Consider the following 27,281-nt stretch of genomic DNA (forward strand, 5'->3'; position numbering starts at 1 on the left):
AAAAAGTAATGCGTGTTTTCACGATAAACGCGGGATGCAAACGTTAACACGAAAACTCTGCGGTGACCTCGTCCTGCAGGTTGTGACTGAACTGATAGTTATTACATAAAGTAATTATGTGAATTCTTGTCTGCACGTGCTTATCGCACCGGGGCTTGATAATGTTAGAGGGCATTAAGTCTCATGCAATATACAGGAAAGCACACACAAACACACACAAACACACACCATTAATATCGTTTAGCGAGCCTCCATGCATACAGACTACCTGTTTAAACCAATCATTACCTTGCCACCAGCTCATGTGTAACACTAAAGAGAAGAAGAGCGTGATGGATGGATGGACTGAGGCAGATAGGGAGGGGTCAGTGGAGAAAGGCAAAGAGGAGAAGATGGATGTAGCCAGAGTCCTGTGTTATTGCTAAATCTGGCCTGAACCTGTGTTTAATAGATACCCGCTATCAAAAAGAGCCCATGCACTTTGTATGACTGGAAGGACAGTTTGAGGAGATCAGGGATGAGACAAAGGGGAAGTGAGGGTGACAGTAGAAGAAGGATGGATTTACCTTCCATAACAGCACGACAGTTTTCACGGGAAAAGAAAGGGATGAGTAAATAAACAGTGAGAGCGGGATGTAAAGGGGGACAGGTGAAGGGATGAATGTTTTCATTTAAAGGAGGAGAAGTGACAAATGGGAAGAATATGTGTCACAGAGACAACAATGGCAGGGTGTGGTGCTGCAGGGAGAGGGAGAGAGAGAGATAAGGCGGAGATAAAGAGTGATGAAAAAGTGCAAGAATGGGAGGGCTCACACTGGCACGAACGATTAATATGTTGTAAGGGAGGAGAAAGAGAGGGAAGGTACACAGTAAGGATGAAGCGATGTTGGATTCAGGGTGATAAATGATGGACGCTGGAGGCGGGAGCGTGGCGGGGAAGGCTCGATGAAAGGAAGGAGGAGTGAGACAAGGAAAGTAATGAAGGAAGGAACGGCGATGCCTTCACACTTAAATTAAATCACTCTAAAATGCTGCATTTTTCACATTTTTTCAGACGCGTTTGCATCCTTCAGTCTAATATGGAACTGTATAATCAATGAGATCCAGCTTCTAGGCTGCTTTGTCCATGATCTGCTCTTCTTTTGCTCAGTCTGTTGGTGAGCATGTGACACCGTTTGATTGGCAGGTGTGTACGGCTTCATGACATAGGTTACCATGGGTGACACATTTTATTTTATTCTAATTTCAAACTGCGTTTTCAACAGCTGGCCAGAAATGATAAATAAATGTAAAATACAAATAAAGGTCACAGGAAACGTTATCACCTCCACCAAGGAGTTTATGTTTTTGGTAGCGTTTGCACGTCATTTTGTCTGCAAACATGAAAGATTTTGAATGAATTCTGGTAAAATGTTGTAGAGTGTAGAGTGAGGTCATGTTAACGATCCATTAAAATCTGGCTTTCATCCACTCTTCATGGACATTGTTATGATTTATTGGTCAAAAATTGACAGAACGTCTTATAACTTTGAAACTATGACTCTTACAACTGTGGTGTTTATTGTCAACATATAGAAAGTGCTGCATGAAGATGTAAAATGTGTCACATTTCACAAAACTTTCACAAAATGTCTCGTCTTTAAAACTGTGCCTAAAATTCTGCTGCCCTAGTTTGTATCAGTAATATTTAGGAATGATGCTGGTGCATGGGGATTCTAAATATCACATTACAGTTTGTATCCAAATATCATTTCACATTTGACCTCTGACCTCACTCTTACGTTTCACATCTACCCTGTTGTTCAAAGTGACCCTAAAATGTGTGACATATTTAAAGAGAATGAGCTGCTGAGTTAGGTAGAAATATACTGTTGGACACTATTATTATATGCTGACGTTCTTCATGTTATAATTATAAAACAAACCTACTATTCATTACATACGCCTACGTAATGTTTGTGTAATCAAAGTAAACATCTGTCATCTCTCTTTTCTATTTTTTTTTTTACTGCACTACAAACTTCTTAAAGAACCAGAGAGCGAGCTGATGGATGGATGGATGGATGGATGGATGGAGCTCATGATGGATGGTTGGATGGAGCTCATGATGGATGGATGGATGGATGGAGCTCATGATGGATGGATGGATGGATGGAGCTCATGATGGATGGATGGATGGAGCTCATGATGGATGGATGGATGGATGGAGCTCATGATGGATGGATGGATGGATGGATGGAGCTCATGATGGATGGATGGAGCTCATGATGGATGGATGGATGGATGGATGGAGCTCATGATGGATGGATGGATGGATGGATGGAGCTCATGATGGATGGATGGATGGAGCTCATGATGGATGGATGGATGGATGGATGGAGCTCAGGATGGATGGATGGAGCTCAGGATGGATGGATGGAGCTCAGGATGGATGGATGGATGGATGGATGGATGGAGCTCATGATGGATGGATGGATGGATGGATGGAGCTCATGATGGATGGATGGATGGATGGATGGAGCTCATGATGGATGGATGGATGGATGGATGGATGGATGGAGCTCATGATGGATGGATGGATGGATGGATGGAGCTCATGATGGATGGATGGATGGATGGAGCTCATGATGGATGGATGGATGGATGGAGCTCATGATGGATGGATGGATGGATGGATGGATGGAGCTCATGATGGATGGATGGATGGATGGATGGAGCTCATGATGGATGGATGGATGGATGGAGGCATGGATCTTAATGACAGACACCACCAATGATCAGTATCTATTTTAATGTAAGTGCAATGAACAAATAGCGTCAGTGTTAACCATGGGGACAGAAAAATGTTTCCTGTGACTCTTTCACAATAAAAGCAGCAGATGTGTGAAATGTTCATTAACACTAACTTAATAGAGCCTTAAAATAATCACTTTGATTTATTTGTTGCTTAAACTACACCCCTAGGTACTCTGCGACTGCATACACACTGCCCGAGGTGCACCTCCCCACAAATAACAAATGTAGTTTGCGGATTTAAAGACCGCCGCAGCTGTGATTGGATTGCTTCATACTAATATGCCATGTAAACAGAGTGCATTGATTAATGCAAATCTGATGTTTATGTAAAGCAAAGTGTAATATGTGAAGGAGCACCACTACATGTGGCCGGCTCACCACACTAAACCAACAGCCAGCAATCTGCTAATGTGCCACGTCCCGTCTTCATAGTCCTGCTGAAGTATAAAGTCTGAGCACTCCTCTCTTCCCTGCATCACAGTAAAAGCGACCTTTACTCATCAGCACAGTTTCATGAGCACAGTGTTTGGGATGAGTTGTGGAAAGTTTTAAATGAAGAAGATGAAGAAGGGTGAACCTGAGCAGAAGAAAGAAGACTTTTTAAAATGTGTGCTGGGGTGTAAAGAGAGGTGAATGAAGGAAAGAAAGGGGAAACAATGGATTGATGGATGGCCCAGCCGTGACGTGTCCCTGAGTAATGGTAAACCAAGGTGGCAGAATGGACGGAAAGAGCTGAAAGGGAGGAGGCTGAGGCACAGATGGATGGGAAGGGTGCCATGTTGCTTAACTAATGTCTCCCAGGCCTGTAGTTCAATTCCTTCTCAGAATTAAAGCTCCATCTATCACCCCAGCGTGCCTCGTTAGCAGTGAAGCCTTAACCAATCCCAACGCAACCATTTACATTTTAAGTAAGATGGAAGACGGCGCCCGTGTCTGTCTGTCTGTCTGTCTGCGTCTTTCTCAGTCCATCTTTTAGCACTGCGCAGTCTCCTGAAATATAAAACGCATATATCCAAAGAGTGTCTGCGGTGCTGCCAGCAGCGACAAACTGCAGCAGAGAAACTTTCAGAGAAACGCTCATAAAGACAGAATATTATTTTCCCGCTGGATTCTTGCTCGGTCAAACAGAATTGCTTGAAATCAGTTTAATTAAGGTAATAACAGACATACCATTCATTACACACTTTATCCCTGCTTGGCCGTGCATATTCATTATTATTATGGCACACATGATAACACAGTACACAGCTCTCACCTAATTAAAATTGCTCTATTCATTTTTCAGCTGCTTTCCTCCATTATTTGTAATATATATGTATATATCTGAGCGCCAGGCAGTGGCCTAGCAGCTACAGCTAATAATGCTGGGTTGTATTTCACACGATTCAATTTCAGTGATGAACGGCGAAAGGTCTTAATTGCTTTTGCTTTTGTTTTCTATGAAGCTGAGTCATGTTCTAAAGACTATGAGGGAGATAGAAGCACTTTCCCTCCTTTCAAATGTACAGCGTAATTATCAATGTGCTGGTTGGTTTTTTTAATAGATCGCTTCATTTCTCTGAATATGATTACATGCTCTCGTATGCTTCGCCAATGTTTTTGACCACGCATTCAAGAAAACAGAAAAGAGAGAACTTAGCTTATTGAACTGAGCCTAAGTACTTCTGCTGTGGCTTTTTGTGCTTTCTGTGTTATTTATTGTGGTTTTAGTCGATGGTTCTGTTTTATATATTTTGGTATTGTGTGTGTTTATTGTGGAAAATGCTGTTTTTAATGCTTTGCGGTTAGTTTTACTTCCTAACTTTGCCCTCAACTAGCTTAATGAGCTACGCCGACAGAGTCCAGCCCCTTTAAGAGGAGGAAAAATGGCAGAAGAGCAGGATGACAGATATGATTGGTGAATGGAGCCTTGGAGAAGAAGGCGATTCAGCAAGCATCCAGCTGTGGTGGGTGCCAGCGGCAGCAGGCCCAGCGTGGGTCAACAAGGACACAAAGAAATTCCTGGCAGCTATTATGGCAAGACGAACCGTGGATCTGCACGGCGGTCAGTGACCCCATTTCAAGCGTGAAGACCCCACCAATGGCAGGCCAGTCGTGCTCTAATAATGCTAATAATGCTGCAGCCAAGTTTCAAGTCTTTCCTAAATTCATATTGTCCATCTTAATGGAATCCCCGGGTTTTGAGCCAGTTTCAGTGGTTTTCTATCGATTGTGCATTTCCATCCATCCATTTTCCAGTTCAGGGTTGCAGGGAGGGGGCTGGAGCCTGTCCCAGCTGTCAGAGGGTAAAAGGTGCACTGTTGCAGGGATAATGCAAAGATAAAAACACACCTACAGCCAGGTGTGGTGCACGCAGGAGTAGCATGGTGATGGGGTTATCTGAACCTGTTCGTCTGCTGATGTGTCCAGGGTGTAAAATGTAAAATACTTCTTGCCCAACAGCAAACGGTGATACGCTTCAGTCCTCCAGGACCCTGTTAGGGCAATAACTGAGTGGACGAATCCTTTATTCCTCCATGCCTCTATCACTCCATCTCTCTTTGGCATCTACCGCTCTGTCTCTCTTTCCTTTCCCTGCTCTTCCATCCATCTCCATCATCACTCCTCTCTACTCTGCTCACTTTCTCTCCCCCTCCATCTGTCTGTGTGTCTGTGCTGACGGTGGCCATTATTAAAAGCTGCCCCGTCAGATATGTCGCTCATAGCCCTTATTGATGTCCCTTCATTACTCATTATCCTTGAGTGCCTGTATTAATGCTGACTGCCTATAAACTGGCTGGCACATGTACAGTGTGCATGTACAGTAAACACTGTTGTACACAAAAATCTGGGACACTGCTGCAGCCGTGGAGGTTCTGGGAGATGTGCCGCTCTCCTCGGTTTTTGGTTAACGCGATATTAACCTAAAGGAATTTCATGGATGAAAGGGAGGCTTGCAGGGGGATATTTTCTTCCTTTTTTACTGTGTTTAATCTTAATGACCCTTCACACACACTCTTCACTCAGCCGTTACTGTTAACACAGGACGGGCTCTGATTTATAGGTCATGCTGTTTATCCTGCAGAAGCGTCCATTTGCCTCATGTGAGAAAGTCATGCACAGTGTGTAAAGTTATGTGACAGATGCCTTTTATGACTCCAGCACTCATCCTCCTGTTTGCAGATGCATTAGTTTTATGCAGACCTCACACACGTACGCACAGAGGCGACTGCTTGTCCGTGTTGTGTTATTGTTTGGTTACATGCCAAAGAAAACTAATGCTGGCATGAATCTAACAAACTAAAGCAAACTGAAAGCTCAGGAAACGAGCACTTCTCCCAAAAGTTCAGGACAGAATGATCCAAACTGAAATATTCAGTCTGCACGGAAGCTTGTTTTCTCCACTGAGGAAATAAGCAGTTTTTGCCGTTTATAAGTCAAAATTTCAAGTTATTATGTCAAAATATTAACAGAGAAAATATTGAGAAAATAACTTTCAAGTTATTAAGTCAAAAATTTGTGATAATGGGCTGAAATTTTGACTTATAGATGGAAAACACTGCTTCTTCTTTCATAATTCTTTAATCTGACAAGACGACTAAAAAAACATCCTGATGTACCTTTAATGGGACGGAGGGCGTGCTCGCAAACATTACTACTATAGTTATTCTGAGGTTGTATGAGTAAAACAATAAAGAGACTGTGGGTTTGAAGTCTCGCAAACTAATTACACTGTGATGAATTTGTCTTGGAACAACAAGCAGCATCTGAATGCTGCCTTGTCTCCTTGACTGATTATCCTGAACAACCTTCCCTTTCATCCATCATACGTCTTTATGGTTTCTGTGGGGAATCGTTTCTGTGTGCGCGACGTGCTTGTGTGTATCTGTGAGTCTCTCTGTGCGTACACATGTGCGGGGCAGTGGGTCGGTGAGTGCACGCGTTTGTGTGTCAGAAGAGGTGTGGTCAGGCAATTAACCAGCTGTGCTAACGATCATCTCACTGCAGAATCACACAATGTTTTACAGCGCCATACAGCGCTTTACTGCCTTTGTTGTCAGGGTGATATAGTATTCTCAACCATAAAGTGCTGATACTGGGTGATTGTTTTGGCCTCTCCAGGCTAGCTCTTTTTTATACACGCACACACACACACAATGCAAATTCCCTCTCTCTATCCTTTACCCTCACACACACATATACACACATCACCATTCTTTTATGGCTTGTGTCTTTTTTATGGCCAGTGTCTACTGGTCTGCCCCGGGACCAATCTCAAGCCGTAGATCTCCCTTATCATAAAATGAGTGTGGTGTGGAGTAAGACTGCGTTAGCCTTGCTGGAAATCCTCAATCTCCTCTGCAGATACAACAAACCTCTACAACTCACTCTTTCAAAGGATGGCAGGAACAACATAACAGGGACCGAAGTTTGGCCGTGTCAAGGACGCTCTCCGAGTCATTGCCTTTTTTGTTTCCTTTAGTTTTACTGAAAATGAAAAGGGACATGCTGCAGCTGTGGCAGCCATACTAACAAGAACCCAAAGTGCACAAATGCCATGCACATTATGTTATTTAAGCAATCTTGCACAGAACACCAGACAGATAAGTGCTCATGGCTTGGATTTAGCACAGGGCTTATCTGCGGAAACCCGATGCTTCTGACAGGACTCTGCAAGAAGTCAGACAATGTCTCCAATTCTTCACATAAAAGCACAAAGATTAAACTTTAGCAAAGACCACAAAAAGCCTGATGAACACATTTTTCTGTCAGACTCAACTAAAATGAATCAGTTTGGATCAAAGGGCTTACCCCGTGTTTGTTGTGGGTTTGGCGAGGACCACCAGAGCAAGGTGCCGACCATGAGACATGGAGCACGGCGATGGGGGTTTGCATGAGTGCAGAAACGTGCAGGTTAGTATTGGTCATGATGATAACTTATTGACCTGATGTATTGTTTACAATATACTGCAACTATTGAAAACTGCAGCATGATCATAGAAGTATCATAACCCTGGGGAGGAAAAATGCTTTCTGTTGTCAAAACAAGTTTAATAACCAAAAACATCTCTTATAATGTCACTACAATTACAGGTTACAATTTTATGTTTATAACTGAAATAACTCAGTTGTGCATTATGATTGGCCGACTCTGTTAAGATTGTACGAGCATGTTTTCACAAGGAAGCCAGAACCCAACATAGCAAAAAACATGTTAGAAAAAAGCTCTCATGGGCTAAAGAACAAAATGTGAAATCTCTGACCCGGCCAAGTATGCGCTCTGACTTGAATCCAATTCAACACCTTTGGAGAATTGTAAAGTGGTGCGCACCGTGCAAAAAAAACCTCCCTCCGGCAAAGAGGAGCAGAATAATCTGCCAAGAAAGGCAAAACATCTGCATCCAGCAACTTAAAAAAACATTCAAATGAAAAGGAAGTGTGGATCTTCTGCTTAAATATGAATATTTTGTTCTTGCGTTTTTTATCAATCGTGTCATTTGGAGGTTTGTTAACACAAAGGATAGCTGTCTCCTTGGTAACAGCATACAGGATGTCTAACTGGTAGAATAATAAACTTCCAGAACAGTTTGACAAATAGATGCATAATGAGATCAAGTAAAAATATTTCATGACAGTGTTATTTCTGTATGTGATTCTTTTATTTATTATAACACTCAGTTATAACTGCTGCTGCAATAAGTGTGAAGAACAGGTGCTATAATGAACTTTGCCATTATAAAGAGACATTATGAGAGAAATCTTTAAATAGAGGTTTACAGCAGTTTCAACTGTGAGGTGGCAGAAATATCTACATCCTGCACGTAAATTATTTATCACGCTGACCTCTGAAATTAAAGGTTGTTCATTTTTGTGAGCATTTAAAGGCAAATGAAGGGACAACAACTGAAAAATAACATAAAATCACTGCAAGCATCATGAATGATCTTTTATTTGCATGACTTTAAACTTGAATCAGTAAGTATAAACAAAAGCTGCCATGTTGACTGTGAAATAATACGTTGTAAGAACTCCAATCTCACACAAAACCCTCTTCTTCACACGTAAGCACACACTCGCAAAGCACAGCGGGCCCCCCAACAGCAACAAATGCTCCCCCTAACAAACCATTAGAGCAGCATAAGCACCGCCATAAACGAACCCTGGTGGTAACATCAAGAAAAGTTTGCTGACAAGGAGCTCGTTAATGTTGTTTGTTGACTTCGTGTTGATGTTGTTTACTGTCCACTGTATCTGCTGCGCACATTAAAAAGAAGTTAGACGTCAAATTATTCCCTTCCCCACTCCCTCTTTCCACAAGCAGCCGTGGACATTAATGTGTATTTGTGCAGGCGATCGTGTGCTTGAAATGTGTGAAACAGAGTAATGGCGTTTTTGTCTACGCGCGTGTGTGCATTAGTGTGTGCGTTGGTGTGTGTGCGCGCTCCTGCCTGGGCATTCTGGTGCATGGATTTTTGCGTGCACGCCTTTCCGCCTGCTTTACGACGTGTGTTTTTTCAGGCCGCGTTTGTGTGCGTGTGCACGTGTGCTGCACGGGGTCTTAATTAATCTCTGTCATTAATAATTTAATCATGGCTTTTTGTTTAATAAACAGTTTGGCAGTGATGTATTGCGGCTGGGTCAGGTAATTTGATTGGCGGTGGAAATGAGCTGGGTATGCATATGTCTCTCTCTCTCGCTCTCTCTCCTCTCTCTGAGATATTACTGCTGGCATTCAGGACCGGCGAGTGTGCGCACACACACAACAGGGGGAGGGCAATTACGCTAAGATGCCATAATGATCAGTGATGGATGTAGAGAGAGCACATTTCAGCTAATGGAATAACACTGTAGGAGGAAAAAAACAGCAAAGAAAATTTTCAGAATTACTTTATATTACAAAGTACATTTCCATCAATGTCTCCTCAACTATTATTAAGGTGCCCAAAATGGGGTTATGTGCTTTTCCTCCTGTGTGCTCCCTGTTCTGCCCCAGTACATTTAATGAGGCCGAGTTCGAGGCTATTCCCAGCTGTAACACTAGATGGCACTGTTGAATAGTCTGCGTCAATCTGCAGCTCTCCCAGTGATGTTTCACTTCTTCCTCTCTGATTTAATCTACTTTCTGTTCTTCCATCATTCCCGTCTTCTCATTTAGTTTCGCACACCTGCAGTTAATGTGTTTATTCATGAGTAGCATGAATAGGACAGGAATACACTGCTGGTCAGTGTAAGTAATCTTACACTCATGTTTTAAGTAAGCACAGTAGTGTAACATCTAACCAGCCTGTTTAGAAGAATCCCAGAGTCTAACAGTTACAATTTGAAGTGTTGCATCAAAGAATTATGAAGAGTGTTTTTGCAGAATCTGTGCAGTTTAGCAGGGTTTCTGACTTTTGCTGCCTAAACACTCTATTACAGCTTACAGCTCAGACGGGCGTGCTGTGGCTTTGTCCGTCTGGTCCGTGGGGATCCAGAGCTGTATTATATATATAAGCCACTGTGCAGATTTTGTGTACATTCTTTTGCGAGTTGTGCACAGACCATACTGTAAGTGTGTAACGACTGTGAGTATAAGGATTTATTGTACTGGTAGCAGCCGTCTGTGTGTATTTTGTGGGATCTGTTTTTGTGGCAGCACAACAAGCACTACCACATGTTAGCGTTTGTCTAATTTTGTTCTCTTAGGGCCAAGAGAAGCACAAAGGATTTGAGGAAACATGCAACAAGTTCCCTGCAAACCTTTTAGCTGAGCATTGTACGTCTTCTCAAGCCCCTAAAAGTGTCAAGGTGTTTTAAATTTTCAAAAATATATAAAAACCCATAATTTAATACGAACAGCATGGGGATTAAAAATCTGCTTCAATAGATCCTGCTATTATATAGGAGCAGACATGCATTCGGCTTTCCACCTAAAATCAAAGGTACTCGATGGAGTTAAAGGCTGATCTTCCCAAATAATCTTACACAAAGCCGCAAATGTTTGTATGCAGGTAGACAGACAGGTATGTGCTAATGCATGCGGTCCACACTCGTATGTTTCTCTGTATAATCCTCTGTTTATTTTCCTGTTCTTCTCTGTTTGTCCAGAGAGTTTAAGACCCCGGCGACGGGAGGTCCAGCACCAGAGCGCTGTTACCTCCTGCTGTGTGGAGATGAAGCCTCTGTGATTTCAAACACTGTAAGTACATCTTTTGTCTGTTGTTATTGTTTTGTTAAAGATGACCTTAAGTGTTTTGAAAAGCATCTAAAATGAAATTTATTTTTATTATTATCATATGTGTCCTTCATTTGGGTCGTCTTTTGGGACGACACATAGCTGTTAAACACTATTTCAGCTGGAAATGAAATATGAATGCTAAATTAAAGTGCGCAGCTTTAACTTGAATAGATTTATATCAATATTAATATAAATGTGTGGGAGACGTAACCCTTTAGTTCCCAGATTTCGTGGGTTTGCTGATAGCTCAGAGCTGATGAGAGTCAAAAGTTGGCATTTTGATTTAACCCTTCATGGCTGCACAGCAGCGTTCGATGCCTCTGCAGTGTGGAGGTGTGCATGTTTACCTGTCTGTGATTAACACAGCATAAGGCTGGAGGATTTACTACAACAGGTTGGAACTTAAAAGAAGCAAACTGCAGTTCTTAAAACATAAAAGGAAACTGTTAATGTACTATGGACTGATCAGAGTGATGACGATTCATTAGACTAATTCATTCAGCTTGCATGTGTAGTTAATGTTTGACAGACGAGGTAGAAGACCGGAAATCAGGTCACAAACAAATCCAACGTGTGATAAAGATGAAATGAATGATTTAAGGAGATAAAAGCCAAAAGTTTCTGTCTCAGTCAGATCTCCACAAGCCACACAAGGAAAGGCTGCGGCGGTTGTCCACTTTGCCCACTGCGTCCCATCACAGAGGCACGAATCACAACATGTTTAGCGAAACATGGCGACTTGTTTATTATATACAGCAGTTATATATAACATACTAGTTACGTCAGAATTTGGTGTAAATACCATGAAAGCATGGAGGTTAGTGGTTTGGGTGTAAAAATGTGGGGAATAAACTCCATTCAATTCTATTCAATTCAATATTATTTATACAGCACCAAACAATAGTCACCTCATGGTGCTTTATATTGTAAGGTAGACCCTACAATAATACATACAGAGAAAAACCCAACAATCATATGACCCCCTATGAGCAGCACTTTGGTGACAGTGGGAAGGAAAAACTCCCTTTTAACAGGAAGAAACCTCCGACAGAACCAGGCTCAGGGAGGGGCGGGGCCATCTGCTGTGATTGGTTGGAGTGAGAGAAGGAAGACAGGATAACTGGACCCTACAGAGGTTGCACAGGTAGTTCAGCTCCTCCAGGGTGGCACATCAATGTGTACCGCAGCCAGAAGGGTTGCTGTGTGTCAGGAGCCAGGTTGTTACTCTACCGGGCCGTAGAACAGGGGTGGGCAATTCCAGGCCCCGAGGGCCGGTGTCCTGCAGGTTTTAGATCTCACCTTGGGTCAACACACCTGAATCACATGATTAGTTCGTTACCAGGCCTCTGGAGAACTGCAGGAGCTAATTTAGCCATTTAAATCAGCTGTGTTGGTTCAAGGACACATCTAAAACCTGCAGGGACACCGGCCCTCGAGGCCTGGAGTTGCCCACCCCTGCCGTAGAAGATCCTTAACCCATCAGCAGCACTGGTATCTGCTCCTTTGTTCAAGGAGGAACAGGATGAGCAGCGCCAGAGCTGCAAAATGACCACCAGCAGGAAACTACCATGACTGACCCTGGCCACACAATAAGACACAGACTTCATGATGGTGGCCTGAGAGCCCAGCATCCTATCACAGCGCTCCTGAGAACTGCTGCTGACCATGTTCATCCCATTACAACCACGGTTACCCATCATCTGATGGCAGGATAACTTTACTGCTACACCCGCAATTTCAATATTGACATCAGTGACCTCGCAGTTAAAGAGCAGTGCACTGTTTAGATAAATGTATTTGACCATGAAGCACAGTGGCGCTGTCATCAGCACTGTGCTGTCACTGTTCTGGGTTTGAGCCTAATGTTCGCTGATTATTCTTAATTAGCTGTAGGTTTTATGTCAACAGGTGGGATGTACTCCACCTCTAGCCCCATTTTCCATGTTCAAATTCTCTGGATTGTTTAAAGTTTGGCTCATTTCCTGTGTTACACCAGTGTTACTGTCATGTGATAACAGGAAACACACTCAGCTTCAGTAGAAGTTACATCATTAACTCTGCGTTTACCTCCTGTTATGAGTCTGAAGCCATTTAATTCATTTAACACACTTCCAAGTAGGAATGAGTGAGCTTTGACCGCTTCCTGTTGTCTCAAATTGGACATGGACATCAAACTATGATTGTAGCACTATCTGCTGCACTAAGCACATACTCTCCTCCTGCTGGCTGAAAACGTTTGAAGGGCTTGGAGAAGTGTATGTGTTCGCAGTGCCCTCCATATAGCTGTACTTGACAATGTGCCAGCAGGTGTACACTCAAAAAGAGGAGTGTACGTATGGAAGCACTTCTCACTTTAAGGCCGGATTGATTTGATTCCTTATCTGCAGTTGTGAAAGCAGCTGTGTTCGTTTTTCTTCCGCCATCAAACAAAGAAACCAAACTTTTATTTTCCCACTTTTTTCTCTACATTTAAGGTCAGCCAGATTAATTTTGAGTGCACGGACTTGCAGCAGTATATGTCTTAGTAGAATATCTTGCTATTTCTGAGTCCCGTGATATTTAAGGAGGACCGAGCGCACTGATTTCCAGATTGCACTCTGAAACATTTGCTTCCCTTTGCACAAAGACACAGGAAAGATAAATGTTTTAAAAGCAGAAAGCAAAGCATCAGGGTCAGTGCTTTCTCTCCGCAGAACTCCCCCATTCTTCAGTTTAGATAAAGATTTCATGACTGCACATAGAAGTGCATTACAATAGTCCGAGTGCCCTATATTTTCAGCCTGAGCGGTTCTGCTGTAATTGACCCATGCCCTACTACACCGGACCACTGCTCTTAGTCTTATAGGTGCAGTATACAGTACTCAGCACTCATGTACGGTTTGAGCTGTGCGACAATTCAAAGTGTTTTTTTACAGTAAACTGTTAACTATAAATCCACCAAGTGAAGAATTAGAGTGGGTTGTCCACTAATATGAAGGTCGATGATTCAATTTCCAACTCCTCACATGAAGACGAGTCCTTGGGCAAGACACTGAAAAGGTTTTTAAAAACTACCTGACGTGTACGTGTAGACAGCGAGAGTGCTTTATGTATACAATCAAAGTGCCCTGTGGGTATGTGTGTGAATGCGGCTGGTAGTGTAAAGTGCTTTGAGTGGTCAATAAGATTTGAAAAATGCTCTACAAATGCAGTCCATTTGCCTTTTTCTGCTATTCGCGTCCAAATTCGAATGTTTTCCATCCTTGATATTGAGTCAACATTTACTTTCCGCTTGAAAAGCATCAGTAAAATGTTGCTGCGTTCATCATTTACAGATCCCACCAGCTATTGTCAGCTCGATTTTACATCTTGTACCGCATTAATTCAAAGAACGCATCAGTATTACGCACGCGTCTCAGTCCTCTTTATCTTATCAGTCCATTTTTCCTCAGGACGGGCTCTTAATTGCAGCAAGTGCAGTAGATTTGCTATCCACGGCATCTGCGTGGAGAAATTTAAAGGCCAAGTGGGACATCAAATCCCCCGAGTGTGTTCTGGGTCTGTTCTGGGAACTCTTCCCAGTTAGACATCCCGTGAAAGCTCCACGGGGAGGTGCCTGCGAGGCATTCAAACCCAGTGCCCAGACTCTTTGCCGGCTTGTTTTAACCAAGACGTGACTTTTAGTCTGCAGTTACCGCGTCTTTGATTGCTGAGTCTGTGATAGGCAGCAAGAAAACAGTAAACAAAGTCTTTCTCACAGTCAAATCAGCACAAATTTTGATGTTAAATAACACTGCTTAAAAGCTTCCATCGTTAGGGCCAATAGCTGTTTTTCTTTCTGTACTCGTCAGAGCTGAACAGATTAAGTGACACATTCTTCCCTCGAGAGCGTCGACTGCTTTGTTAAACACGTGATTAATAAGACACACAGTGTGCTGCAGTTTTGGTTTGACGGTGCTGATGATGCAGAACTTACACAAACTGATACACATATATTTTCTTTCCACATAAATTGTTTGTTTTTTTCCTGAATCTTCAAGAGGATTAGACACAATTATTTTAAAATGCGTGCCTCTGTGTGAAACATGCTGTTTGAGTCGATATTTTTCTGTGTAAACGCTCATTTATGTGTGCACAGCACTGCGAGACTGTACTCGAGTTTGTGTGTGTCTGTCAGAAAGGCTCATTAGCTGGTGGATTCACAGTTGTAGGTATACAGAGAAGGTCCACTGTCCCTCTGGAGAGAACGACTGAACAGATGTTTACTGTGAAGAAACTGTGCAATAAAACAGGACAGGACAAACAGCTGAAAACACACACACAAACGCACACAGCAGAAAAACATTTACACAGAAACAGAAATGTGTAATGACAAGAAAAGCAGAGAGGAAACCATCACAAACACACAAACATGATGTAGCCTGCGATCGTTACATCCACATTTTAACATTTTGCATCATGTCACGAGTGAGAAGTGAAAAGATGTAGAGTGAATGGATGAATGCCTCGTCACATATAACAGGTTACTGTCATGGTTGTGTATCTCCAACACATTTGTGAAGACAATTATAGACTGAGAGACACATTAACCCTTTAAAGCCCATCATAGAACCAAGTCCGCCAGAGTTTATCTTCATATTTTCACATACTGTAGTCCCATTTCTGGGAGCATTTCAAGTTGCTAAATATCAATACAGCTGTTATATCTCAAATTTTAATAGTATGTATGCATTAAGCCCAGAGTAACTACATAAATTGCAATAAAAGTGCAATAAACTACAAAGAAATTGAAAATTGTTTTTGTTTTGTTTTTTTTACACATATTTCAGAGGTTTATCCCTCAAAACTGTAAATGCAAAAAAAAAAAAATTGCACAAAATAAATTCCCAACAGTGTCTTCATAGTTACATTTTTGAGATAGACCAATTTTTATAAACTGCAGGAAAAAGAAAAAGAAATATTTTGTGCACAATTTGCAAAAGAAGAGAAACAAACAGCACGTGCATCAAAATAAACGGTTTCCAACAGTTCAGTGTGAGCTCTAAGCATTCTGGAAACTATACAGAAGGAATAACGTCAAACAGAACTTTTAAAAACACCAGTAAACCTTTGAAAGGCACCGTAGGGGGGAAAAACCACGAAAAATGACATCACTTCCTGTTTTCGAAGGTAATGGCGGACACGTGAGTTTGCACATTTATTTGTAGGAACATGGGAGGTGCTAACAGCCGATCGTATCAGCAAAAGGTGTTTGTGGATTATAATGTTTTTGCTGTTGCCAGCGCTTTTTATGCAATTTTTGCAAAGCCATATGTGGAAGGAAACTGCCACGACAAGTTGATTGCATCTTAAGTAAGTTTAACTCCTCTGGTTTCACGTGCAAAAGATTTATTGCGCTAGCTCATGTGGTTGCACTTCTACTGGGATTTAAAAATAGTGACACAAAACAGAGCATGCCCGCTCCAATAGAATGTGCTGTACAAAACTGAACTGTCAAGAAATTAAGAATATGCACAAACAAGGGAAAAGTTTGGGTAAAGATGGAAATATAATTTGGTACAGTCTAGATTAGTTACTGTCAAAAAATTCCTTGGAAAGCAGAAGGAGCTGAGTATGATTCCAAAATAGTAGTAAAAATAAAAATACAGAATATGTCAGTAAATAAGATCAGTCGTCTTTTTGGCTGCTGGCTTGTGTCAGTGTCACTACTAATAGCATGAGTGACACCTGGACCTTACAAGTGGGGTAGTGCCATCCTGGTGGAGCATTTGCCAGAAGGTTTGCTGTGTCTCCCAGCACAATCTCAGGAGACAGGTGGTCACTCTGGGAGAGCTGGACAGGGCCATAGAAGACCCTAAACCCGTCAGCAGGACCAGTGTCTCCTCCTTTGTTCAAGGGGGAACAGGATGGGCACAGCCAGAGATACAAAATGACCTCCAGGAAGCCACAGGTGAGGTACTGTGCTCACTGCCCGGCACCATTCAGCTCGACTGGCATTTGCCATAGAATACCAGAATTAGCAGGTCCACCATTGGCACCCTGTGCTTTTCACAGATGAGAGCAGATTCACCTGAGCATGTGTGAAAGACGCGAAGGGGTCTGGAGAAGCTGTTAAGTGTAATATGTTAAGGACCAAATCACGTAACTGTGGTCAGTGGAAACAAAACTCGGTTCAAAATCAGACCAAAAGATCAAAGTGAAAAAATGTTTTCACACAGATTTTTAGGTGTTACCTTCATTTTTTGGCTACTCTTTCTTGTTGTTACCTTTCATATATAAAAATCAAATATTGGAGAATCCAGCCTTATTTAGATTTTGCTAAAATGGACCCAAGCCTTAATTAATTCTTTTAGCTACAGGAGTTTAAAAAAGGAGGAAAACAACAGCAGAGGATGAAAGAAGAGAACCTGAGACCGGAGCAAACGGATGGAAATATAAAAGGTGTAACAGGGCCGACATGGTTGGGAAGTCATGGGCAAGAAGGTGTTTCAGCAAGCATCCGGCTGTGGTGAGCGCCAGCATGGATCGAGTGGGACACAAAGCAATTCCCAGCAGGTGGAGCTTGTTATGGAAAGAGGAAGCTGGGCTCTGTGCGGTGGTCGGTGATCCCTGTTTTATGGAGTTTCTCCCAGTGTGAACGCCACACAAAGGGACGGGCCGGTTGTGTTCTGCATGACAAATAAAAAATAATACTGCTGTCGAGGGTTTACGTTCATCTCACTTGTTTTTATCTTTTATTATGAAAATTTTTATTGTATATATCCAGCCATCCATTTTCTTACACTTGCAAGGTTGCAGGAGGCTGGAGCCTATCCCAGCTGGAGTGAGGACACACTGTGGACCGGTCACCAATCTGTCTCAGCACTAAAACACAGGGAGACAGACAACCGCTCACTCTCACACAGTCACCAGTTAACCTGACCTAATTAACCTAATGCAAGTATCTGGACTGCGAGAGGAAGCCGATGTACCTGGAGCTGACAGCCTGAATTCAAACCCAGGACCTGCGTCTTGTGAGGCAACAAAGAGAAAAAAGAAATGTCCAGATATTTTTTTTTTCCTTCTAAAGATGTCCCTTCTTTTAAAAAAATGGGAACTTTATAGACATAAACGACAGGTTGACACCGAGCGAGTGGAGGCAAATGTTACTGTGAAATAGAAAAACCTTCTCATTTTACTTATTTTTGGTTTTTCTATTGTTCTTTTTGATTTCTTTATTTATTCTACAGCTGACTTCATCTTTTACAGTGATGCGCAATAGAAAATATCACTGAACAGTAATTAAGGTTTCAAGGCTTGCTAAAAAGCTCATTCCGGACTTCATTAAACGTGTTATCAGGCCACGTAACTCTGAAGCACACCACAAAGAGAAGACAAGAAAATTAAAACTTTGTTAGCAATTTTAGATAATTAAACATCACGCATGCTGGGTCATGACAAGAGCCGGTCCTTTGTGCTCTGATTGGCTTAATCAGCTTTTGAAGTAGGAAATTACTCCTTCAGCGAGATTGTGTAATTTCTTAGAGTGTGAGGAGAATGGCTTAATCAAATATAATCAGAATAGAATAATTAGGACTTATCTACAGCATAACGATACAATGGAATACTCTTTACAATGAGAAACAGCAGCTTATGGTTGTGCTTGTGGATCCGATGCATAAAAGGATCTCCTCTGTTGATGTGATGCAACCCGTCTCGTACCTGTTTTGGTGCTGAGCACAGTTGTGGCAGTTTTTTTTTTGTAGAGAGATTCTTTTGATATTAAAAATCCACATGCAGAAAATAAGAAAAGGCGCAAGAGAGCAAACAGTCGACACACACAGGCTGCAGGAGCGACACGCAAAATACACGCAAGTCTCTACACGCTGGTTCGCGTCCTCCCAGCTAGTAATGGAGGCGAACACACACACACACACACGTCTCAGTCCCTCAGTTGTCATGGGTACCCAGCTGACTAAAATAACCACGGTTCTTCGTTCAACCACCTGTACCACTCTTACCACACTCCTTTCATTCCTTTTGTTTTTCTTTTCATATAATTGCCATCTCCTTACGCTTATTTACCGTTCCCTCTGCCTCCCGTCTTATCCGTCCATCTATCATTAGGTAAACTCGCAAACACACACCTATTCTTACCACTCCTCTCCTCCGGCTTTGTTCTTTTCCCTTTCTAATCTTCCCAGCTTCCCCTGACTTCTGCGCACACCCACACGCATACAGGCACACAGACTCACACATATAAACACAGGAATAGGCACCAAACCCTAAGCAGAGCACAAAGGGCGCACACACAATCACAAAGAGCACACACAGAGCACACACAGTGCCAATCCACTTAACCAAACCACTCTCTTCCTGAAAACGGCTGATTTGAGCCCCCGCTGCCCCTAATCATCCAATCAGGGGCAGAGCAATCTCCTCCCCACTGGGCCTATCAGAGCCCTTCGTACGGGTTCCACTGTTCCCGCCGCAGCGGTGAAGACGGAGTCGTGTTCAGAGTGTCCTGCCACTCATTCTGGGCATGTTCAAAGGGGCTTTCCCTGGCCGGTTCATTTATGGAGTTCTCTGCAGTGCACCACGCTGCTGTGAGAAGTGCACAACGCTGGTGTCCAGTCAAGATCGCACATCTCAATTTTGACTTACCTTTTCTTTTTTTGTTGCTACTGACAGCCACCTTATACCTTATACGCTACGCAGTCGACCAAGCCTCATGAGATGGACAGATATTTACAGAAACACTAAAAACTGTAAAATGCAAAGCTTGCCCTGAATGTGCAGTTACTGAGAGCAAAGCACGAATCACCTTGCAGAAAAGAGAATGACAAACTTTGTTAGCAATTTTGGGTTGTTAAATGTAGTGCATGCTGGGTCACGGCTACAGCCAGTCCTTTGTGCTCTGATTGGCTTAATTAGCTTTTGAAGTAGGAAATTACCCCTTCAATGAGATCGTGTGATTTCTGAGGGTGTGAAGAGAAAGACTTAATCAAATATAATCAGAAAAGAGTAATTAGGCCTGTTATCTTTAGCATGAAGTCACATTATTAAATGCTTTTGAATAAGAAACGCCGACGTATGGTGACAAGATTGTTCTTTGCACTTTTTTCAAGATAATAAATCGAATGCGATGGCTATCTCACGTTTATCCGACTTTAATCACCTTTTTACTCGGGCGGGATGTTTTCGACCGGCTAAAAGCTGCAGGCCCGAGATGATGGACTTCAAGTCGTGGATCAAGGAGGTCCATTAACAGCTTTTACTCAAGTGACACTAGAAGCAGCACACTAGTAAATGCCTCTCTTACACTCTCTTAATCAACAGTGAGCAACACTAGCTAACAGTGGTTAGTTAGTGACCCAAAGCTGTTATCCAATCTCAACCGATTCCCACACAAACTCTGTGTAAGGATAAAAAAATTAAGACAGTATTCCTGGGAATGGGGAGGTTATGTCATATTCAAGTTGATGTGAGGAGTTATGTCACTTCCTGTTAATCCCGACGTACAGAAATAAGCTGCAGTTAAGCAGAGGTTGGTGCCCGCATGACATAAGCATGAGTGAATACACCTTTTTTTTTTTTACTTCTATTTTTTGTTTTGTTTCAAAAATGGCGTCAGTGATACACCTGAACTGCAATAAAACAATGATTTACACTTAAGCCAAACCCCTAATAAAACGTTAGCATTCTGCTAACACATCCTGATTTCCTGCGTGTTTAAAAAGCAGCTTTGGTGGTCAGCAGTGACTGTTGCTCGTTTCAAACCTCGATGCTATAAGGTTGTTTGTCTTACTGTAACATCCCTGACACTTAGACACTTCGAGCGCTCGCAAAACTTGGGCGCATCCTTCGGAGGCCGCCAGCTCAAAACCGACCAGAAGGTCGAGGCACGATGTGCTGGGAGTGCGGCGTTCCCCCGGCTGTAGTGGGCCTCGACCTCCCGTTAGCTTCGAGCTGGTGGGTAACAGACGTCTCAGAAAACGTCGGAGCACTTCTGCAAATACGTGATGTCTTGATAAACCGAGAAGATATTTGAAGTTTACACAGCTACATTCCTGAGAATATCTTAAAAGTTTATTTTGTAATAAGAGTAAAATTAAAACGAAGTAGCTGCCGCCATTGTTAGAAACGAATTGGCTGGGCCGCGCTATGAATTCTGGGATAGGTCGGGTCACGAAGGATACACCGACTCGGCCTGCAAATGCGACCTGCGAAGGATGCAGTCTATTTTGCAAGATCTCGCAAAAGTAACTCGGGATCACGGAAAGGTTTTGCGAGATTTCGCAAAAGTTCATCTGGAACCTATAAAAAATCATTTATAAAAGTTACTTGATGCAGTGGCTCCACCTGTGGCTTCTTCAAGAAGAAAAAATGCTTACTCTGTGAAATTTATATTTTTTGCAGCTGCTTAGCCAAAAGTCCAGAGAGCAGAAATTGTCTGTGTTATTAGGTGAGTGGTCAGCTAGCATTAGCCACACGAAAACTAATATCTTTAGTTATTTCTTCACGTACAACATCAGCAGAATTGTGACTGCAGCTCACCTGATGGCTGCAGGCATCGTTACTGTAGCATTAAAATCTATGCAAACCCCAAAAAGTCCTATTAATATTCCTCTTAATTCAAGTACAATACACTACATCAGATACGTACTTAAGTATAGTAAGTAAATGTGGAGTTGTGAGCACACAGATAAAAACACAGAGGTAGGAAATGGAGCCTCGCCTTTAACGGCACAGAAGCAAAGTTGTGCAGGTGGGTAGAGGGTTGTTGTCACGGTGATAGGAACCACAAAATGTCTCTTTTGTTTGGACCGATGTTGCCATCTGTTCATTTCAGTGTCATGAGCAGCCTCTAATACACCTCATCTGAAAGTGGGTAAAGAAAAAAAAGAGTACATGAGCTTTTAGGGAAAAAAGGGCTGAGGAAGGAGGGCAGGTGGAATTAGCTTCATATCCACCTCTGCGACAGCGAAAAGACACATAATTAGAGGAAAGCAATCTCCCGTCCGCAGCTCTTTCTGTCTTTCCCTACCTTTGCTCACACTCAGCCCACATCTCTCAATCTCCGTCTCTCTGCCCATCTCTGAAATGTTTTTGTCTATTTGATTTTCTCCTTTCGTGCACCATAATGGCACATTGAGAAACCTCTATCCACCCTCATCCCCGTCCCACTATACTCTTCCATTATCCCCCTTTTTGTCCTCTACTTTTTCCTCCTCCACCGCCTCCTTCCCGCACGCCCCGTCTCTCACTTCCCACCTCTCTCTATCTCATTACTCCAAGGGGGCCACCGTGCTGCGATCCTGGCCATCAGTAATGGCTCATGGCCTCAGTGGATGGGAGATTGCAAATGTAGCACAGATGAAATATTAGGTGGTGACTGGGATTGTGTAAATCAGTGGCTTATGAAGGCTGACTGGGCTCCTTCATCCCCCTCGCACACGCACACATCTGAGGCTCGGCCTGTTCTTTCTATTATCTCTCGCTCCGTGGGTCAGCATCGCTTTTCTTTTGTTGGTAAATCATCGGTTCTCTGTTTTTTTTAGTTTACCATTAACGTCCCACTATTTTCTCTCATTCGGTTTATAAATATACCCTCTTCTGCCCCCCGCTCTGTCTCTTCCCCCATTGATGGGATTTGATAATGAGGGCCGCGACTTGGTTGTCATTTTTAGCCTCTTTCCTCTCTTCCTCCTCCTCCTCCTCCTCTTATCTGCCTCTCTTTGCAGCAGAAGGTAGATAATGGGGATCAGAAAGTGTGTGTCTCTTCCATTAAAGCCCCTGCAGGTTCATAAACCAAATCACAAATCAAACAAAAGTGCAGAGCTGGAGCAGGAAGGACTCCAGATTATAGTAGTCAAGTCTCCAAACAGGGTTTAGTAATGTCTCGATGAAATCGGTGAGGGAACATTTAAAAAGTAACTATTACCGGCCTCAGAAATGGCTTTAATGTGGATGGAGTTCCAACGGTAATTTTCACAGGCTGTGCATTTGCAGACCTGATAATTACACATGTCAGCAAAAGTAAGCAAACAGGAATACAGACAGAGAGAGTGCACGCAAACTAACCAGGAGAAAGCCGACCTCCCACCAGAAATGCACATTTATTTCACTGTTGGAAACTAATACTAACAACACTTATACTTATACACAACAGGAAACAGCTGAGTGTGTAGGTAGACATACTGTCTACAGCTTAGTGAAAGCTGTGTTTAAGTTTACCTCCTTAATAAATGATTAGAAAAAAGATAACGAGCAGCAAACGTTTGTTCATCCATAAGCTTTAAAAATCATCCTGAAAAAAAAATTAAAATTCACTTAAATTTCTTTGAACAATAAATCTGATTTTGTTTGTTTTGTTGTTTTCATCTGTTACTGTCACGGACGATGTTAAAAACCAGAATATTTTGGATTTTCTCTCATCCACACAGAGTCTTAGGTATATACATACATTCCCACTAATATTTGGCTAATATTGTCCCTTAGCCAACTCCACCTCAACCAGACTATTGGCAGTCATCAGAAAGCTTCTGGAATAAATCTGGCTGAATTCATTTATATTGGTTGGTTTCCCAGCATGGGCCTGGCTTTTAGGCACAGGCTACAATCTTTTAATAGGGTTGAGCTTTGCAAAGTCTATTCCAGACTGTTTCTAAACAACCACAGATTCCACCACTTTGTCCAAAAGAAGATCCAAACTGTTACCTTCAGATGAGAGGAAATCGATTAGGATGTTCAGGAGCAACCCAGGAACCACCGAGGCTCAAGCTGGCTGTGACAAGTCTACAGTGTTGTAAAACTTGCTTTACATCGCCATGGACTGAGAGGCTGGCGTCCAAGAAAGAAGCTCCCGCTCCAAAATCAGCATCTTCAAGCTCAACTGAAATTTGGCCACATGGACAAGCTGAACGCCTTAACCCTTTAAGACCTACCATAGAACCAAGTCCGCCAGAGCTTATATTATATTTTTACATGCTGTAGTGCCATTTTTGGGAGCATTTCAAGTTGCTATACATCAATACAACCATTATAGCCCAAATTTTAATAATATGCATGCATTAAGTGCATAGAAATTACATAAATTGCAAGAAAGTGCAATAAACTACAAAAAAATTGAAAATCGTTTTTGTTTTTTTAACATATATTTCTAGTTAGAGAAATTTAAGAGGCTTATCCCTCAAAACTGTAAATACAAAAAAGTTGCACAAAATAGTTTCCCACCACAGGAAATTTATTTTGAGTGTCTTCATAGTTTTATTTTTGAAATACACCAATTTTTATATACTGCAGGAAAAACGAAAATAAATATTATAGTGCAAATTTGCAAAAAAGCAGCATATGCATCAAAATAAACTATTTCCAGCAGTGCAGTTTTAGTTCTAAGCATCCCAGAAACGACACAGAAAGTCATAAAGTCAAACATAACTTTTAAAAACACCAGTATAGGCTCATGAGGCCCTGATGGTAAAAAACTACATTTCTGCGAAAATGACGTCACTTCCTGTTTCGGGCAGGTAATGGCGGACATGCGATAGTTCACGCTGACGTCTATTCTAACGTAGGAAGTGGTATGAACAGCTGATCGGATCGGCAAAGCGTGTTTCTGGAATATTATGTTTTTGTTGCTGCAAGTGCTTTTTATGCAGTTTTTGCAAAGCTTTATGTGGAAGGAAACCGTGACCTAGGACAAGCTGATGGCATAAGATGTAAGTACAACTCCTCCGGTTTCATATGCAAAAAAAATTATTGCGCTAGCTTACGTGGTTGCAGTTCTACAAGGATTTAACAGTAGTTGCGCAAAACGGAGCGTGCCTGCTCTGACCGGTTTTAAAGGGTTAATGCAGGTTCAATCATCCAGGTAAGGAAATCCCTGTAATCTGATTTTGTTCGTTACTCATCCAACCGACGTTTCAGTCTCAACACAGAAACTGAAGAAGTCGTTTAGATGAGTGTCAACATATTTCAGACACTGAAAATGAGACATCCAGATGAACCAAAGCAACTTTTTAAGGCTTCTGGAGAAGAGTTTGTTGGTCAGATGAGACAAAGATAAAGCTATTTGGTCACAATGAAAACAGTGTTTGGAGGAGGAAAGGTGACGCTTTCAGACCTCAGAACACTGTACTAGCTCTCAAGCATGGTGGTGTTTGCATCATGTTGGGGCTGTTTAGCTGCCAGTAGTACTGGTACATCACACAAAGTGGATAAAATAATAGAGGAGGGGGACGACTACCTTAAATCCATCATTTATCCCTCAAATTAACAGCCAGACTGTTTAAACGTGGGTGTAAACTTGGGTTTTCTACGAGGAGAATGATCCAAACTCAAACCAAAACTGGTTTTGGAAGAGATGACGCCTTGGCCTTCCAAAAGACTTGACCTCCACCTACTGAAAACATGTGGACTATGCTTTAAAGCTGAAACCATGCCATGAAACCAACCAGTTTAAATGAACTCAACCACCCACCAAGAACAAAAGTGGTTAAATATGCAGAATACAGTTCTTGTTTTTAACATCAGTAATGACATCAACTGTATGTTCTTATTTCCAGTTTCGATGTCATTTATTGTGTCTTATTTATTTCATCACAGTGTTAGTTTGCTGTCGATGACGCTCCGTGATCCCTCTTTCTTTTTCCTCACTATCTAATCTGTTTGTATCTTACGGAGCCCCACAGGGGACATGGGAGAAAAAAAATTAAGACGGACTTTTGCGAGATCTCGCAAAACAAACTCAGGATCTCGCAAAACTTTTGCGAGATCTCGCAAAACAAACTCGGGATCTCGCAAAAGTTTTAGCCGCATTCTTCGGCCTTCGACCTCCCGTTAGCTCGAAGCTAACGGGAGGTCGAGACCTACTACAGCCGGGAGGAACACCGAGATCCCGAGTTAGTTTTGCGAGATCTCGCAAAAGTCCGTCTTAATTTTTTTTTCTCCCATGTCCCCTGCGGGGCTCCGTAGTATCTTGCTCTCTCCTCTGTCTCCTAAAATGTCACTTTTTGTTTTTCCTTTGTCCCCTTTATTGCTCAGCCATCAGCCTTATATCAAAGTTTTAATATTCAGTGCAAATCTGTAACCTCTTCACATTCAAAGAAGAAAAAATCATGAGAGCGATCCCTAAATTACGGAGAAAAAAGACCAATAATTTGAAAATTACTTTGGATGCTAAAGGGCGTTTAAAAGTCATGTTGGATGTAAATTGCTGGTTAATTATAATGAAAAAAGTTATTAATTGTGAATTTCTTCTGGCCTTTGTTGTGTGCTTGTCTTTGAAAACCAAGCTCAGTGGTTAATTGCACAGTGGACAGGCCTTTGTACAATAAGGAACATGTACATGAAATGCTTTCATCATCAGTTACTGACTTTCTATTCTTAATTCAAACATATTACAGCGGGCAGCGTCGTGTCTGTCCACAGCACGAACACGAAACGGCGAAACACTCCGACACCGTGTGTGTCTGTGAGACTCCAGCAGCATCCCGGGGATGAGAGATGCTTTTTGTTGTTGTTGTTGTTGTGTTTACAATTACACAAAAGATAAGTGCTAATGTACTGTTAAATCAACCTCAACACCTTTTACAGCTGGTTCACGTTTAAAGCTCGGCATCGGTAAACACTTCTACTTTTTAAAGGAGCGATTGCTTTGAAATTATCGGGGGGGAAAGAGAAGACGGAGCATAAAAAGCATTCACTAGGAAATGGTTGTAATTGTGTGAATAACATTATGTTACCTGTTGCATCAGTGTGAGTCTGTGTGTGTGTGTTTACCTGTAGTCGTTACCTAATCTAAATATAGAGTGACATTTTCTATTACTGTGAATCTTTTCTTATTTCCCAGCAGTTAGAACTCTGTGTGCAGATGTATGTAATTGTGTAAAAATACCTTTGACTGCACTCTTAAATGTCACCATATATTTGTAATATTAGTGCCCTGTCTTTGAATCGGGGTAAACACCCCGAGTGCTTCCTGCAGCTGATCAGCAGGCAGCTCACAAAATTCCAAGCACACATAATTATCGATTACCGGGAAATGCCAAGAAAAGGCTGTTACGATTACATCCGATGGCTCGCCAAAATGCAAAGTGCCTGTGGCCCAGGAGAACATTTTAAAAAGGCTTTATTGCTCTTTCTCTGCACTAAAATCTTCATTGCTGTCATAATGAGGATCAACAGTGCTGAGGTCCATAACATAACAAATGTTATCATTTCCAAAGACACTGACTCCAAACACAGCGGAGCCACACAGGACTGTCTGCTTTCATCTTCCAGCTTTATGAAACATAAAACTGTTCTTTAAAAGCTCGGCTGGCTCGTG

General features: G+C 42.1%; 1 long non-coding RNA gene across 1 annotated transcript in view; it reads left to right on the forward strand.

Moving 5' to 3' along the window:
* The window catches only part of LOC146370184 (uncharacterized), a 35,187-nt gene that overhangs the window by 1,355 nt on the left and 6,551 nt on the right, over positions 1 to 27,281 (forward strand). The window contains exon 2 of the long non-coding RNA XR_014797200.1: positions 10,864 to 10,954. This is a non-coding gene — a long non-coding RNA (uncharacterized LOC146370184). The remainder of the gene's footprint in view (positions 1 to 10,863; positions 10,955 to 27,281) is intronic.

Source organism: Perissodus microlepis, chromosome 16 (assembly GCF_051167445.1).
Source record: "Perissodus microlepis isolate ML-2025 ecotype Zambia chromosome 16, ASM5116744v1, whole genome shotgun sequence".
NCBI lineage: Eukaryota > Metazoa > Chordata > Actinopteri > Cichliformes > Cichlidae > Perissodus > Perissodus microlepis.